This window comes from Jaculus jaculus, chromosome 19 (assembly GCF_020740685.1).
Source record: "Jaculus jaculus isolate mJacJac1 chromosome 19, mJacJac1.mat.Y.cur, whole genome shotgun sequence".
NCBI classification, from domain to species: Eukaryota; Metazoa; Chordata; class Mammalia; order Rodentia; family Dipodidae; genus Jaculus; species Jaculus jaculus.
This window is the reverse complement of record NC_059120.1, coordinates 14,290,466-14,308,320: the sequence shown is the minus strand read 5'-3', so window position 1 is coordinate 14,308,320 and position 17,855 is coordinate 14,290,466. Positions and strand designations below refer to the sequence as shown.

Here is a 17,855-nt window from a genome sequence, read left to right as displayed (position 1 = left end):
TCCATATACCTTAGAGCTAGGCTCAAGATCTGCCCCCAAACACACCTTAGGGTCAGACTCCAAGATCCGCCCTTAGTGACATATCTCTCTGCCCTACTGGAGACTCAAGATTCAAGCCTAAGTCTATGGGGCCATACATTTAAGCCATTACAACATCTAAACTTTCAAGCAATGACTTTTTCCTTTGCTGGGGCTCAGAAGACAGTATTTTTTTAAATACATATATATTTATATTATTGAAAGAAAGACAAAGAGAAACACAGACTCCAGACACATGTGTCACTCTGTGCATTTGGCTTTACATGGGTACTAGGAAATCAAATCCTGGGCTGTCAGGATTTGCATGCAAGTGCCTTTAACTGCTGATCCATCTCTCCAGGCCCTGGAAAACAGTGTCTTAAAGTATAGGACTCAGGCATGCTGAGTACTTCAAACTAAAGGATATTGGAAAGTCTCAGAGGCAAAGTCTCTCTGGCCTCCTGTCTCCCCCAACCTCCCTCTCCCTTTGAGTCATAGAAACTTTCTTTGTCCTGGTGGATCATAGGAACTAGAGCTCCTATCACCAAAGTATCAAAGTCAGCTATGAATCCTTGCTACCTCACCCCTCATTTTCCCTTAAAGATTGCTGTGCCCAGGGCTGGATACATGGCTCAATGGTTAAGTGTGCTTCCTGCACAAACACAGGGCCCTAGGAGCCCTGAAACTGCCCAAGTTTGAATCTCCAGCTCTCATGTAAAAAGCTGGGCATGGCCCCACGTGCCTGTAAGCCCAGTCCTCCAGTGGGGAGCAGAGACCAGGGAATCGCCTATGCTCAGAAAAACCCCCACAAGCACCAGCACTGATAAGTGACTCTGGCTCCACATACAATGGCAGGGAGACAGGTGGAGCCAGACACTGGATGTCCTGATGTAGCCACTGCAGGTGAGCACCCCGCACACCCCCCACGGCAGGTGAGCGCTTGGGGCTCTGCAAAGGAGCATACATGTGCATCTCTCTCCCTCTCTCTCTCTCTCTCTCACACACACACACACACCCAATCCCTCTCTCTCACACACAAACACACACACGCACATGCCCTTCCCCACTGCCAAAAGAAGATTGCTATACCCAGAGGAAGGAATGGTGTTCCAGGAAGCTGTGAAGAGTCTGGAGAGACAGGCTGTGCTGGGTCTCTCCTCATACTCTTGTCATACCTTTTTTTAAAAATTAATTAATTAATTAATTAATCAATTAATTAATTAATTTGAGAGCGACAGACACAGAGAGAAAGACAGATAGAGGGAGAGAGAGAGAATGGGCGCGCCAGGGCTTCCAGCCTCTGCAAACGAACTCCAGACGCATGTGCGCCCCCTTGTGCATCTGGCTAACGTGGGTCTTGGGGAACCGAGCCTCGAACCGGGGTCCTTAGGCTTCACAGGCAAGTGCTTAACCACTAAGCCATCTCTCCAGCCCTCTTGTCATACCTTTTTATAAATAGTTTTATTTATTTATTTACAAGCAGAGAAAGAGAGAGAGGTTGGAGGCCTCTTGCCACTGCAAATAGACTCCAGACACATCTGCCACCTGTACATCTGGTTTCCCGTGGCTTCTGGGGGATGGTGCCCCGGCCGCCAGGCTTTGCAAACCGCTGCCTTTCACTGCTCAGTCATCTTTACAGCCCCGTCGCACCTTCTTGCACAGTCTTATTGTCACGTAGCTGTCCGTCCTTCATTCAACCTAAGCATAAAGGGTTTTCCCCGGTTCTTTGGGTCCTCATTTTGGGGCTCCTGTGTCACGGCAAACATGGATGAGATCAGTGTGTTGTTAACGCCTTTCTCTTAATCTGTGTTATGTTATGGAACATTACTGGGACCTGGTGATGGTTGAGGGGTGATGTATAAGCCTTCCCGCCCCTCACCATGCACCAGAGCGTGCAGGAAGACAGGAAAGAGCAGCGCGCCATCCCCATTCAGCATCGCTCAAAAGGTTGAGTGAAAAAGGCTGCATGAATGCGTGTGTGTGTTTAAAGTCGGGAACGACTCATTTTACGAAAATAACATGGAAAATGAATGTAAAACGGAAAAGCTCCCAGCTGGAAGGGCTCCTGAGCAGGTTGTCCCAAGACAGTGTTTTGATAACTTGTTTCTTTTTTCAGCGTTGAGTTGGGGAGAGATGGAGCAGATTGGGAAAGACAGTCAGGGATAACGATCCCGAGAGCCTGTTTCCCACATCTTCTTTCTGTGGCGCAGTTTACTTATGAACGACCTCCAGTTCCTTATCAAAGCAACCCATTTGTTTGATGAAGGAGAGGGAAATGCCACATTTTAACTGTTACTGAAAGAAATGTTCTGTGCTCTGTTGGTCTTGGACTTCCACGAAATACTCCATTCCAGATGTTAAATTGTTTTTTCAGAAGCTTTGTTAAAGTGCCAGAGCATTCGATTTGCGAAGGCATTTCCAAACCCCAGCTGATTATCACAACATGCAGGAATCCAAACGTCCAAAGCTCAATTTCGGCTCTGCATTAAGTATATCAGCAGCTGAAAAAAAAAAAAAAAAGTGCAAAGGCACAGGTTCACAGGACTGGGACCCAGTGTCCTTATATGGTAAAACTGTAAGTACATTTCCTTTGCCCCTGGTAAGCAGAGATTCCATTCAAATATTCAAAGTATATGCAACCCTGATTGTATGAAAAGTCCTTAGAACTAAATAAGGTCATAGCGAGCTGATAAGTTCTATTATATGATTAAATACATGAAAGACTTTTTATTCTCATTTATTTATTTGAAAGCAGAGAAAGAGAGAGAGAATGTTTGCACCAGAGTCTCTTGCCTCAGCAAACAATCTACAGATTCATGTACCACTTTGTGCGTCTGGCTTTCTTTGGGCATGGGGGACTCAAACCTTGGGCCTATAGGCGTTGCAATCACCCTTAACTGCTAAGCTATCTTCCTAGTGAACTAGGGGCTGTTTTATTTTGACGGTGTATCATATGTGGCCACATTGGCTTTGAACTTCTGCTTAGTCCTCCTGTCTCAGCCTCCCAAGTACTAGAGTGGCGGCAAGCCTGTACCCCCCATGCCTGATCTTCCTTTTTTGTACCAGTGTATTCACAGTGATGGATTTGTTTCACATTTACTATATATATATATATATATGTATATATATATATATATAATTTTTTGAGGTAGAGTCTCACTCTAGCTGTGCAATCTCAGGGTGGCTTTGAACTCATGGCGATCCTTCCTACCTCTGCCTCCTGAGTGCTGGGATTAAAGGCATGAGCCACCATGCCTGGCTACCCTAGTTATATTATGGGTCCTAGAACACATCAACAGAATAACCTACTATCAAAATATTATATATATAGTTACACTCTTCTTTTTTTTTTTTTAAATTTATTTATTTATTTATTTGAGAGCGACAGACACAGAGAGAAAGAGGGAGAGGGAGAGAATGGGCGCACCAGGGCTTCCAGCCTCTGCAAACGAACTCCAGACGCGTGCGCCCCCTTGTGCATCTGGCTAACGTGGGACCTGGGGAACCGAGCCTCGAACCGGGGTCCTTAGGCTTCACAGGCAAGCGCTTAACCACTAAGTCATCTCTCCAGCCCAGTTACACTCTTCTTAAGAAGTTTCACTGTTGCCTAGGAACCAGGTACTGTACTTTCGTGAGGATGAAGAGAAAGGAGATCGTCTTATCTTGTTGAGGGCAGAAAGAGGTGAGAGTTGATGGAGGCAAGAGGGAATTTTTGCGTTATGCCACACCTACTGGAAGTACAGGAGCAGGGAGGAGTTTTTAGGTAAGGAACGAATAAGGCCAAGTTCATGACAGAAATGATGGAGAAATAGCAATCACGGGAGCTGGTCTTGTCTGAGGTCAGGGCTCAATTTTTTTTATTTTTTATATTTTTAGTTTTTTTCAAATTTTTCTTTTTTCTTTTTCTTTCTTTTCTTTTTTTTTTTTTTTTTTTTTTTTTTTTTTTTGAGGTAGGGTCTCACTCTAGCCCAGGCTGACCTGGAATTCACTATGCAGTCTCAGGGTGGCCTCGAACTCACGGTGATCCGCCTATCTCTGCCTCCCGAGGGCTGGGATTAAAGGCGTACGCCACCACGCCCGGCTTCAAATTTTTCTTTACAACTTCCATGAATATAAAAAATATCCTATGGTAATGCCCTCCCTCCCCCCCCCCACTTTCCCCTTTGAAACTCCACTGTCCATCATATCCCCTCCCCATCTCAATCAGTCTCTCTTTTATTTTGATGTCATCATCTTTTCCTCCTATTATGATGGTCTTGTGTAGGTAGTGTCAGGTGCTGTGAGGTCTGGGATATCCAGGCCATTTTGTGTCTGGAGGAGCACATTGTAAGGAGTCCTACCCTTCCTTTGGCTCTTACATTCTTTCCTCCACCTCTTCACCCTGAGCCTTGGAAGGTGTGATAGAGACGGTTCAGTGCTGAGCACTCTGGTCACTTCTTTCCAGCACCATGGTGCAGGGCTCATTTTGCTGTGCAATGAGGGACTAAGGGGAGGAGGCCTGTGAGCGAGGTGAAGTCCTGTGCTCCGACCACAGACTGGTCATGGCCCCGCTCTCCGCAGCGCCTGGCAGTTACCGCTAGAGCATCTAGCACGGCACGGTGAACCTGGCCCTCAGCGAATTCTTGTTGTCAGGTTACGTTGAACTATGATGATAATTTATAGCAAATGTATCTATCTCAGGCTTAGTTTTTTTCAAATGTTTTAAATTTTAAGAAACAATTTCCTGGGCTGGAGAGATGGCTTAGCGGTTAAGCGCTTGCCTGTGAAGCCTAAGGACCCCGGTTCGAGGCTCGGTTCCCCAGGTCCCACGTTAGCCAGATGCACAAGGGGGCGCACGCGTCTGGAGTTCGTTTGCAGAGGCTGGAAGCCCTGGCGCGCCCATTCTCTCTCTCTCCCTCTATCTGTCTTTCTCTCTGTGTCTGTCGCTCTCAAATAAATAAATAAAAAATTAAAAAAAAAAAAAAGAAACAATTTCCTGCCAGTGGTCCTATGCCTAGAACTTGGGGCATGCAGGAATTAAAAAAGAAAAGAATCAGGGCTGGGGAAGTGGCTCGGTGAATAAAGTGCTTGCTGTGTTTATGTGTGTAAAGGGTAAGTGCGGTGGCACACGCCTGCCACCCAAGAGCCAGAGAATGCCCGGGGTGCTAGTTGAGCCTAATCAGTGGGCTCTAAGTTCAGTAGGAGTTCCTGCCTCAAAAGGAAATAAAGCAAAAACCAAAAATAAGGTGGAGAGTAACTGGGGAAGACACCTGTCTTTGGCCTCTGGCCTCCACATGCGCACACCCCAGAGCAGTCCTCTTTCTCTCTTAGGGTGCCCGGGGCACACTCTGCAGTGGTGGGATCTTTCTGAAAGAAGCCCTAATGATAAGAGTGTAGAAAGTTCCTCATTCAGGGGTGCTGGGCACCCTGATGTCTTCCCTGCTGCCCCCCTTGATTAACTTCCACAGGGCCAAGGCTGAAGTGTCCGATGATATTTCTGTGGTTTCTTAGGATTCCCGCTTTTCCGAGCAGAAGCTGGTGTGACCAGCGCTGTGACAGCGGTCCCCGGAGACCTTCAGCACGCCAGTGAGACGCCACCTCCGCCTGCAGAGGGCTCCGCACCTGTCATCAGGGCCCCTCGTGGGAGCTGCCCACGTCTCTTTCACGGTCGTTTCATTTAAGACCCGGTAGAATTCCCTGCATGCTGTCCTGGCTTCAGGAGCCAGAAAGATGTACGTGGAATTGACCATGTTTGCTAAGGTTTGGGGACCCAGGAATGAAAGACAACCCTGGCTGACAAATAAGCCCCTGCAACGTAGCGAGGCCAGTGGACAAGGCCCGCCATGCGTGGTAAGGACTAAGGCGTCAGTCCCCCGTCCCTGGACGTCATGCTTTGTTAGGTGGGTCTGTTGTGGTTCTGGTAGGAATTCTTTTCGTTACCTTCCTTGACCTAATTTCTAGGTTTCCTTTTCTTCTGCCTTCCTCGAAGCTACCAACTTCAGTGATTCAAGATGCATCTTTAATTCATTCAGTTCATCACAACTCATTACTTTTTCTCAGACTTTTCCCTCGAATGGTTTATTATTCATGGACGACAGTGCCCAAATGATTTCACATGTCCTACGGTGAATTCTGTGATGTTGCGATAACTTGTGGGCAAAAAAGACCAAGAGTGGTTGCTGTAGGTCCCTGCCAAGTTAGTCACTGGGCTTGTGGAAAATGTGCTTGGGTAGAGCTGGCTCTCATGACATCACCTCAGCCCATGGATGAGCGATGCCGTCCTCAGCGGCAAGGACCCCTTTCATGGGGACTCTGCTCTGGCACAGGGCCTCCCTGCCCCCCTCCCGCTCCCATCACCAGAGCTCTTGGTCCTTGGTGGTGCTTGTTCTCCAAGATTACCACACCAGAAGCGATCTTCACAGCATTAGACACTATTCTACAGTACATGCCACCTGTTTTGGGAGCAAGGAACCAAATACGTGCTGTGAGACTCAGTAGTCCTTCGTCGAGGAGACCATGCTTGAGCTGGGTCGAGAACTATCTGTGGGAGGTGAGGTGGAGAAAGGCAAAGGCTGTTGTCATCAGCACGTGAAGAAGAGAGGTTTAACAGAATAGTTAAACATCCGATGTGACCAGAACGTCACAGGAGAAAACCTGGGACGTTAGACTGTGCAGGCCATGGCCGTGTTTAAGGATGAAGTAACGGAAGTTGTTGCATTTGGACTGTGGTGTGATCAGACCGTGTTCTGTGAAAAGATCTCTACTTTGGATCGGTAGGTCAAAACACCCGACTCTGAGAAGCTGTTTAAGGGCATCTGCAGGAGTTCACAACAGAAGTGCTCGAGTCAGGACCAGCAGTGACTGTGGGCATAGAGGGGAGCAGAGGGAGGCTCAAAGGCGGCTTAGACTGTCAGCTGCACGAGGACCGCGTGTCCTCTTCCACAGCCCATGAGGCTGCTTTTATTTTTTACTTCTAGCAGTTACCTTCTCATTGCTGAGCTAAAACACCCACCAGAAATAGCTTGTGGAAGGAAGCTAAGGGTTTATTTTGGTTCAGTGTTTCAAGGGGAAGTTGCATCATGGAGAGGAGAACAGGCCCAGTCACATCAGCTGGGAGGAAGCAGCAAGTGTGAGTTAGCTCTGGACACTCAGTAGGGCTGGACTAATACCTCAAGAGCCACCCCTGGCAACCCACCTCCTCCAGCAAGGCTCCAGCAACTGGGGATTAAGTCCCAGGCTTCACCTCAAGCGCATGAGGCTATGGGGAGCGTTTTGAACTCAAACCACCACGCTACTGGTGTTTGCAGCTGCTTGCTGGCAAGACCCCTGGTCCTCTCCACTTTTCTGCTTGGACGGGATCATCCAATGTAACAGGCACATTCATTGCTTCCACTCCTAGCGGAAACAGAATTGCCAACAGGGAAGCACATAGAGAAACTAAACTGAGGGCTGGAGAGCTGGCTCGGTGGTTAAGGCACTTGTCTGCAAAGCCGGAAGACCTGGGTTCAATTCCCTAGTACCCACATAAAGCCAGATTGCACAAGGTGGTGCCTGCATCTGGACTTTGCTTGGAGTGGTTAGAGGTCCTAGTGCACACCTGGTTATTCTCTCTCTCTCTCTCTCGCTCTCTCTCTCTCACACACACACACACAAGTAAATAAATTAGTTAAATATTTAAAAATAAAACTGAACTGAAGGGCCTCACTCATTAGTACTCGTCAGTTCTCTTCCAGGAGCTGTTGCATTCTGTTTGTTCACTTAGGCGATCATGGAAGAACTGCCATCTTTTTAGCACGTGTGTTTAGTGTGCTTCATTTCACAACGCAAGGAGGGGGCTGGACAGATAGCCCAGTGTTTAAAGGCACTTGATTGCGAAACCTGAAGGTCTGCGCTCAATTCCCCAGTATGCAGGTAAAGCCAGATGCACAAAGTGGCACGTGCATCTGGAGTGTGTTTGCAGCGGCTAGAGGCCTTGGTGCACTTATTCTCAATTTGTCTCTGTCTGTCTCTTTTCTCTGTCTCTCTCTGCTTGCAAAATAAAATAAAATAAACAAAAAAAGGGCTGGAAGAATTGCTTAGTGGTTAAGGCATTTGCTTGCAAAGCCAAAGGGCCCAGGTTCAATTCCCCAGGACCCATGTTAGCCAGATGCGCAAGGGGACGCACGCATCTGGAGTTCGTTTGCAGTGGCTTGAGGCCCTGGCATGCCCATTCTCTCCCTCTACCTCCCTCTTTCTGTCTCTCTGTTAAATAAATAAATAACAGAATGGCTGACAATATATTAAAAGGGGAAACACAAATTTTAAATTATTATTATTATTGTTGTTGTTGTTTTTGAGGTAGGGTCTCACTCTAGCCCAATCTAATTTGGAATTCACTATGTAGTCTTAGGGTGGCCTTGAACTCATGGCAGTCCTCCTTCCTGTGCCTCCCAAGTGCTGAAATTAAAGGCATGCGCCACCACACCCAGAAAAAATATTTTTTAATATATTTTATTTATTTATTTGCAAAGCAGAGAGACAGACAGAGAGAATGGGTACGCCAGGGCCTCCAGCTGCTGCAAACAAACTCCAGACACTTGTTCCACTTAGTGCATCTGGCTTTACATAGGTACTGGGGATTCGAACCCTTACAGGCAAGCATCTTAACCACTGAGCATCTCTCCAGCTTCTGAAATTATGTAGGATTGTGTATAGACCTGGAGAACAGTTTGAAAACAAATACCCCCCCCCCAAAAAATACAAAGGTTATCTTTTGGGAAGATGTAACCTTTTAGCTTATCTTTATTTTTTTAAAATATTTTATTACCAATGGCAAGAAAAAGGAAAGAAAGCAAAAGGTGGGAGGGGGTAGACAGAGGAGATGAAATCAAGTGGCCTGAAGCAGAGCCTTTTCACAGGGAAAACTCCTCTTTGGAGCATGCATTTGTCAAGGGCAAAAGAAATTAGGAAGTATGTCTTTGTCTAATACTGAAAAAGATGGATTAGGTTTCATGAATTATTTTTTGTTGTAGCTGTTGAAATTGCAAGAAAGGATGAAATGCAGTGACTCGAATATCCCATTTTAAACCAGAAAAATTCAGATTATAAATCCCAGCCTACTTTAGAAAAGTGATGAGTTCCAGCTAATGACTTAAAATTCCATGTGGCTAGTTCTCCCATTCTAAAGTAGGAGAAATAATATTTGCCCTTAAAAAGGATGTTAGAGACAAGTCATGTGTACGTAGGCAAAATTGTTCACCTCTTGAACTTTATGTAAACCTAACATAGGAGTCACATACCTCACATAATATTTATCAATGTTAAATGTACAAATAATTATTTAGCACAATCTTACAAAGTCCTTGGGTCAAAATTATGAAAAAAAAAAAAAAAAACCCTAACAATTAGTTCTTTCAGCTGCAGGTTTCAAAAAGCCTCCTTTCAGATTTAAATTGAACACACAACCATGATGTTTAGTGCTTACAAACACAGAGATGTCCCCTGTGGAAATCTCCGATTAGTGGCAGCCGTTGTCTGTCTAATTAGGTGTAAATGATCATCTAAGAAATTCTATCAGTGGCTATAAAAGCACGATATTTATAATCCAAGCATATTTCCAGATGCCAACGAGTTGCTGGAAGGCTGCTAGTTTAACTTTCCGCCCTGATAGAGTTTTAAAGAGGTCAGGGTACGTTTTACCACAGTGTCTAGCAATGCGAGTTTATTCAGACCACTTGGCAGGCATTCCTGCACACTCAGGCTAAATCCATGAATCACTGCCGTTGGCCTACTCCATGCTCAGTTGCTAAGAGATTCTTTTTTTTTCAAGCACACTAAGGTTTTATTCTGCAGGGTCTGTAGACGGGGTAAAATGTATTAAATCTGAAAAGTGTCTCCTCTTTCCTAAATTAGTAGTTAAAACTTTACCTAGAGGCTTCATTGGGGGCAGCAAGCAAGTTTACATGCAGCGAGGGGAAAAAACACAAGGCAATGGTCAGATTTGTGTTTGTTCCTCTTGTTTTCAAACGAGGATTTCCTTTACTTTTTCTTAAATAAGGTCTCGTCATCCTTTTTATCTTCATTTACAAAGAAACTTAGAAAGATCTTTGTAACAGCATACTGTTTTAAATCTTTGATATAGTAGGTTTTTTAATGTCAAAAAATAAACTATTCTAAGGAGGTAATTTTTCAGCGGTTGGTTCTTTATACATATTAGTAGTTAGTCAGAATATGGTGTACTTGTCAAAATTGCTGAGAGGAGATTTGAAGTGTACTTGCCACAAATAAATGTAAGTATGTGAGGTCATGTATATATTAATTAACTTGATATAGCCATTCTATAACATATTCTAAAACATGGTATATGCCACAAACATAATTTCTGTCTGTCAAGTTTGGAAAAAAAAATAAAGCTTAAGAAATAGTGTATGTATTTATTTATTTATTTTAGTTTTTATTGAGGCAGGGTCTCACTCTAACCCAGGCTGACCTAGAACTCACTCTGTAGTCTCAGGATGGCCTCGAACTCACAGCGATCTTCCTACCTCTGCCTCCTGAGTGCTGGGATTGAAGACATGCACCACCATGCCTGGCTGTGAATATTTTTAAATGCTAAGTAGTTCTTCTTCTTCTTTTTTTAAAAAAAAATTGGTGATGCCTTCACATTGTGTGTTTTCCATCACTTATCCTCACTTATTAGTGTTTCATTTGGATGATAATCTGGAATATAAATTTTAAAACAGAGCTGAGTATGATGTGTCTTAACTTAAAAAACAAGATATTTGGGAACTAGGAATGTGACTCCTTGGCTGAACACTTACCTCGCATGCGGCCCAGCAACAACCCCCCCTCTGCCCCCCCACATACACACACACTAAGATGTGTTTTAAATAGTAGAATTTGGATCTAATGATGAAATAAGTGTCTCTTCTTGATTCCTTACTTTCCCAAGGAAAGTTTTATTTCATAACTGCCTCATGGAGACAATATAAGTAGGAATTTTCAAGATAGACTGTGGGCTGGAGTCAGACAAGCCTGGCTACTCCCAAGTTGTGGATTATTCTTCAAGGTGTGACCACTTAGGCCCTTTTTGGGGCACACTGCCCCAGGTAGTTACAGGATTCAAACGAGGGATCACAGTAGCCCTGGCACCAAAGGACTCTGGGATAAATGCCAGTTCTTAGCTTTTCACAAACTGTCAGTCGAATATCAACACGCTGTTAACTACTTGCAACCAAGCCCTGTTTGTTTTAAGTTGGCAACATAAGCGTTTGGTTTTCCTTCATGCTCCAACCAAGATGTCTGGGGGAATGGTGAGGCCATTCCCCCATCATCAGAGGGCCCTGGGATGGGGGGACATGGAGAAGCCTCGAACCTTGGCCTTCCTTCTCACAGAGAAACAAAATGTTGTGACGCTTAGGTTCTGATGTCCCTGCTTTCTTGGAGGCTTTGTCTTTCATAGGGACGACCCTACCTTCTCCGAAGACTTCTGTCCCTAGTCACGACCCCAAGCTGCGTTGTTCAGTACAAAGCAGGGCCACCTTCTGGAGACGTAAGATCTAGGCAAGGCCAATTATGGTGCGGGGAAGGGACGTTGCCTTGGGTTCAGTCCAGCTGCTGTCGACCCACAGCATTATTTTTTAAGACTTTACACCAAGATTGCAGGAAAATAAGGAGTGACCCTGTTTACACTCAAGCTTCCGGACACCTGTGTTTGTTGAAAGGCAGTAGCTCCATGTCTGTACCAACAACTGCATGATGCACGCCCTGTTCACAACCAGGTGCCGAATTTTGGCAGTCACTTTTAGTATGGGGATAAACAGGATCTGTTCCTCAGGTGTTTGACTTTCCCTCTGTTACCACAGATGCAGCTTAAACCTTATCTCTTTTCGGTAATCTTTGTTATGTTAGATGGTAGACTAAATGGGATTGTGTCCGTTTGGACTGTGTAATTAAACTGAGAATTGCTAGTGTATTTACTCTGGGAATGATGTGAAGTGTCAATTAGAATTGATAAAGAATCTGGCCTCTGGGCTGGAGTGATAGCTTAGCGGTTAAGGCACTTGCCTGAAAAACCAAAGGGCCCCAGTTTGAATCCCCAAGACCCACATAAGCCAAATGCACAAGGTGGTACATGCATCTGGAGTTCGTTTGCAGCAGTTGGAGGCCCTGGTACACCATTCTCTTTCTCTCTATCTGCCCCCCCTAAAATATATAAACAAAATGTTAAAAAAAATAACCTGGGGCTGGAGAGATGGCTTAGCGGTTAAGCACTTGCCTGTGAAGCCTGAGGACCCCGGTTCGAAGCTCGATTCCCCAGGACCCACATTATCCAGATGTACAAGGGGGCGCACACGTCTGGAGTTCGTTTGCAGTGGCTGGAGGCCCTGGAGCGCCCATTCTCTCTCTCTCTCCCTCCCTCCCTCCTTCTCTCTGTCTGTCGCTCTCAAATAAATAAATAAAAATAACCAAAACAAAATTTTAAAAAATAAGAATAATCTGGCTTCTCAGAGAAAAGGAAAAGCTTCATTAGCTCAGCAGTGGTCATGACAAAAGGAACAGACTCTTTCTTGTCAAGAGAGGGAGGAAGAGGAAGCCAGGAGGATGGCTCAGTTGGAGGAGTATCTGCCTCACAAGCATGAGGACCTGAGTTTGATCCTCCGAACCCTCATTTTTAAAAAAAAGGCGCAGCTGGAGAGATGGCTCAGCAGTTAAGATGCTTGTCTGCAAAGCCTAAGGACCCAGGTTTGATTCCCCAGGACCCACTTAAGCCAGCTGCACAGTGGTGCATGTACTTGGGGCTCCTCTGCAGTGGCTGAAGGCACTGGGGTGTCCTTTCTCTCTCTGACTCTCTCTCAGCTTGCAGGTAAATAAATAAATTTAAAAAAAAAGAATTGGGGTTTTCTTAAAAAAAAATAAATAAACACTGGGCTTGGTGCTGCACAAGTATAACCCCAGTAGTGGGGAGGGGGGACAGACAGATCCCTGGTGCTTGCTGGACAACCAGTCTAGCCTAATCAGTGACCTCCAGGCCAGTGATAAACCTTGTCGAAGAAGAAGAGGGAGAAGGAGAAGGAGAAGGAGAAGGAGAAGGAGAGGAGGAGGAGGAGGAGGAGGAGAAGGAGAGGAAGAGGAAGAGGAAGAAGAAGAAGAAGAAGAAGAAGAAGAAGAAGAAGAAGAAGAAGAAGAAGAAGAAGAAGAAGAAGAAAAGGTGGAAGAGGAAGAGGAAGAAGAAGAGGAGGAGGAGGAGGAAGAAAAACAGTGGACAGAAGGTTCCCAAGGTAGTCCTTTGGTCCCCATACATATGCAAACCCACAGACACACAAAAGAAAGGCTAAAGATGAAGGATGAGATGTAACTTGTAAGTTGTAGTATTGATATGAATTTCCCTGGTAAGGTTCATTTGTAAATTACAGTACCTACAACGTAAAGGAAAATTCCATAATTTTAGAGTTTAAAGATTTTCTTGAAACACATTAAAAATTAGTTAATTTGGGGCTGGAGAGATGGCTTAGCAGTTAAGGTGCTTGCCTGTGAAGCCTAAGGACCAATGTTTGACTCTCCAGATCCCATGTAAGCCAGACGCACAAGGTGGTACAGGTGGGTGAGGTTGCACATGCATGCAAGATGGCACACTCCTCTGGAGTGCGATGGCAGTGGCTGGAGACCCTGGCATGCCAGTTATCACCCTCCCCATAAAAAATTGCCAAAAACAAGTTATTTTTTTTTTTAATTGTAAGTTTTCTATTTGCAAGAAGGAAGAGAGAGCTTAAAAATAAAGCACATGGGTGCATCAGGGACCCTTGCCATTACAAACGAACTCCAGGTGCATGTGCCACTTTATACATCTGGTATTATATAGATACTGGGGAAATGAACCTAGGCTGTCAGGATTTGCCAGCAAGCACCTTTAACAATCTCTCCAGCCCTAAATACTAATGAATTATTTTTTCAGTATGGGAATTGCTCCACAACACCCAGTTGAGGCCCCACTTTTTTGAGACAGGGTTCCACTTTGTTCCTCAAACTAGACTTGACCTCACTGTGAAGCCAGGATTGGAGTTGAATTTATAATCCTCCTGCCTTGGTCTTCGTGGTAGCTGGGATTACAGGCCCAGCTTTCTAGTCACATTTTTTTTAAACTTACTAAAAGTAGCAGAAGGAGGCATAATTATGATATAAAGGATAGACATTGTTTTGTATTAACTAGAGTGTTTCATTGTCAGAAATTCCATTGTCAGGCTCTCTTAGGGCAGATTACAGGGTTAGTCATTCTCTGGCAAAAACAAAGCAGTGCCAAACCCAAAGGCAAGAAATTTGGGTTTAATGGCTAAAGAAATGATGGTCCCTTAAGTTCAGAAAACCAGTATAAAGTGACTTAAACTGTGTGGGGCGGGGGCGATTCAGTGATAGCACTATATGAAACAACCAAAAAAGAGGGAAGGAGGAGGGAGAAAGCGAACTCCCCTCACTTTCTAAATCGTGGCTCAGAAATGTGCCATAAAACACCGAGAATGGAAAAGCCATCACGTAGAATATGAAGAAATGCTTGAGCCTACAATACCATCGAGCTCCTGGATTCCCTTTCAGCAGACAGGCTCCGAATTCCCACAAGAGTCTGGAAAAATCAAGTGCCATTTCTTTCTGTCTGGAGTTGCAGGGAGTGTTAGTGTTTGGAGCAGGGCTCAATCCGGGTCAGGCTGTTCTGCGATGACACAAGCTGATGTTGGAACAGGGGATCTGTTGAAGAGATTGTGGAGAAAGTGTTTCCCGAGACAGCCTGGGATGGCCGTTTGATGGCAGACAGCTCTGGTAAGGACGGATGAGGCTCGGCAAGTGCCTTCTAGACTGTGGTTGGTTGTTGAAAGTTTGTCATCTGCAGTCCTTGGGCAAAATTCACTGACAGCCAGCCAATGTGGCTCCCTCTAAGAAAGGGATCCTGAAACGGACGTTGGTGAATGAATGAGCACTCCCTGTGAATCACAATGTTGAGCTGAACTTCCTGGAGTAGCTTTGTGAGTTACAATATGTAGTTTTGAAAGGAAAATTTCAGGCTCTGCATGTATTTCAAATGTTCACAAAGTGTGTTAAGAACCACTAGTTCCTTGACCTATTAAAAGTAGCAGAAGGAAGAAATAATTGTGATTTTTCTAAGATGTAGAAATTATTTTGTGTTCAGGAATTTTATTTATCAGGAGTTTTATTGTTGACAAATACATGGTTAAAATGTGACGAGTAAATTTTGCCCAGAGTACAGCATGTATCCATTTGTAAGTAATCACCCAGGGGAAAATATACTTCACATGTTCTTCAGAGTAGGTTATTTTTCTAGCAAACAACTTGATATAAAAGAGACAGAAACATTCATTCATTTTAACAGCTATGTTAAATTACAGATTAACAGCCCAAAATAAAATCTGAACTGATTTAATGCATAATTCAGCATGAGAGGGAAAATAGATCTTCTTGCAACTGAGTATAGACATAAGTTTTTCCTTGTGAAAATAACTTATTTTCCCCTTAATAAGGTTAGGCCTTGCCTGTGTGGTAGGCACTCTCAAGAACCCTTTGTTCAGCAGTGTTGAATGTTACTGTTGACTAAGGAGCAACTTGGGGGTTGAAAAGTAAATCAGGGTTTTGACTGTTTTTATAGGAAAGAGCTAAGAGTTCCAATTGAAAAATTGCAAAGACTCCATCCAGGCTACGGTGCCTGGAAATGAGATTTTTCATAAAGAGGAGAGCTTGGGGATGTTGAGGGGACCTTTACAAAAAAGGAGCCTTGAAGTACATTTCAAGTGCAGTGCTTCTCACACGTTTTGAATGGTTGTTCTCAGATTTTTCTTGGATGATATTCTTTTTCTTTTTCTTTTTTTTTTTTTTTCCTGTTTGATTTGGTCAACCTAGAAGTTTATATGCCCAAGGGAAAATGTCCCTCAGACTTGCTGTCATTAATCACCAGATCAAACACTAGCAGCCCCTAAGGGGATAGCAGTGTCCCCAGACCCTAGCCAACACATACACAGATATCTTCTTATCACCTGCAACAGGCACCCCTCCAAGTGCGTGTGCAGCTCCTCTGAGAGTGAGTATCGATGGGGGTTAAACTAATGTTTTTAAAGCAAAAAAATAAAAAAGGAGAGAGAAAATACTGAGAATATTTTTATTAGTTAATAGTATTTTCTAGAAATGAAACTTCAGGTCATCTGCATTTGTCAGAAAATCCTTATATCACTTTTGTTATTTGTAACTGAAATGACGGAAGCCAGAAGAAAATATCAAACTAATCTGAGGTCGAAAAAGCATAAGAAGTTCATGTATGCTTTCTTTAAAAAAAAAAAAAATGTTTTGCCTATAAAAACCTCATGCTGAGAGATGAACAGCCCAGGAGCTGGAAAAAGAAGAAAAAGCCCACCACAAGTCAGGCTTTTTATGTTGGGTCTGGGGCTGAATCCCGGAGCGGTCAGCACACCTGGGTGCATGACCCTGAAGGGGCTGGGCTTGAACGCGCGCACCTGAGAAAGTCCAGCTCCGCAGCAGCCACTGACTAATGGCAGGGTGAATAGGAACGAGGGACATTTCCCTCGCAGTATCCTGTCTGTGCTGGTTAAACTATCCTTGCTGGATTGATTTAATTATTCTCTAGTGATTCCAGAAAATTAATACATCCAGGTTAAAAAAAGAACTTATCAATAACGAAAGATTTGACTTTTCATAAGCTTGTAGTTTCCATTATAAAATTTCTTCTTTGGAGGGCTCTAGACATTTAGATAAAGGGCAATTGTTATAATTTTCTTGCTACCAGTATATTATGATAGGTCCTTTATTATTTCTAGTAGTACCAAAATTTACTGATGAACAAGTGTTAGTCTATTATACTCAGATTGTTTTCGGGTTTTTTTTTTCTTTTGTGTGTGTGTGTGTGTGTGTGTGTGTGTGTGTGTGTGTGTATGGTTATCATGGTAGGGACTCACTCTATCCCAGGCTGACCTGGAATTCACTATGTAATCTCAGGGTGCCCTTGAACTCACAGTGGTCCTCCTACCTCAGCTGCTGAGTGCAGGAGGCATGCACCACCACACCCTTGTTTTGAGCCCGGTGTTCCGGTTGTATAGAATTGTATAGATAATGCTTTAAAACCCCAGACATCTGCTGACCACCTAATTGAAGGAAGTAGTCACACCATGAGTACATATCAAATCTCTAATTACATTTTTATGTGCTTTACATGTGTGTACCATCATGGTACAGGAGGGATAACAGCAAGCTAGAGTGATACATAAAAGACAAGGTCCGATCAATCAGAAACATACACAAAGGAATAAAACCCGAGTACTTACTACCAGGTCGAGCCAGGCACTGTGCTGTGTACAGATCTGCGCACTGTTGCAGGCAAGTCATCACTCCTGCTCTTGGCTTTCTCAATGGCTTGTGGAGTGGGCCTAGTAAATCTGTGAAGACCCAGAGATGTGCGGAGATCAGTTAGTGTTGGGCGAAGCAAGTAATTGCAGAGTTAGAGGAGACAGGCTCTCAAGGAAGCAGCATAACCCTTTTAGATGGTAACTTTTCTTCAAGCAGTGTCCATACTGCTTGTCACTGCTTAGTTAAAAAGGAACGAATGCCCACTGTGGTCACTCACGTCTTTAATCCCAGCACTCAGGAGGCAGAGCTAGGAGGATAGCTGTGAGTTCGGGGCCAGCCTGAGATTACATAGTAATTTCCAGGTCAGCTTGAGCTAAAGTGAGACCCTACCTCAAAAAAAAAAAAAAAAAAAAGTGAACCAGGAGACCACCTGGGGGCTCATAATTATTCTTGGCTCCACCCCATTTCTTCTTGGATTTAAACCTAAAGTTCTTATGAGTACCCCCAAAACCAGCTGGGGT

The 17,855-nt window shown here is 44.3% G+C and overlaps 1 protein-coding gene across 2 annotated transcripts in view; it reads left to right on the top strand.

Annotated features, from left to right (window-relative positions):
• The window catches only part of Ddah1 (dimethylarginine dimethylaminohydrolase 1), a 194,559-nt gene that overhangs the window by 70,436 nt on the left and 106,268 nt on the right, over nt 1-17,855 (top strand). The window contains exon 1 of one of the 2 annotated variants that reach the window (XM_045138412.1): nt 14,673-14,787. The exons of the other annotated variant lie outside the window; for it this stretch is intronic. The gene's annotated coding sequence lies outside the window, so the exon portion shown is untranslated. Of the gene's footprint in view, nt 1-14,672; nt 14,788-17,855 lie in introns of those variants that run through there. 2 annotated transcript variants of the gene reach the window in all.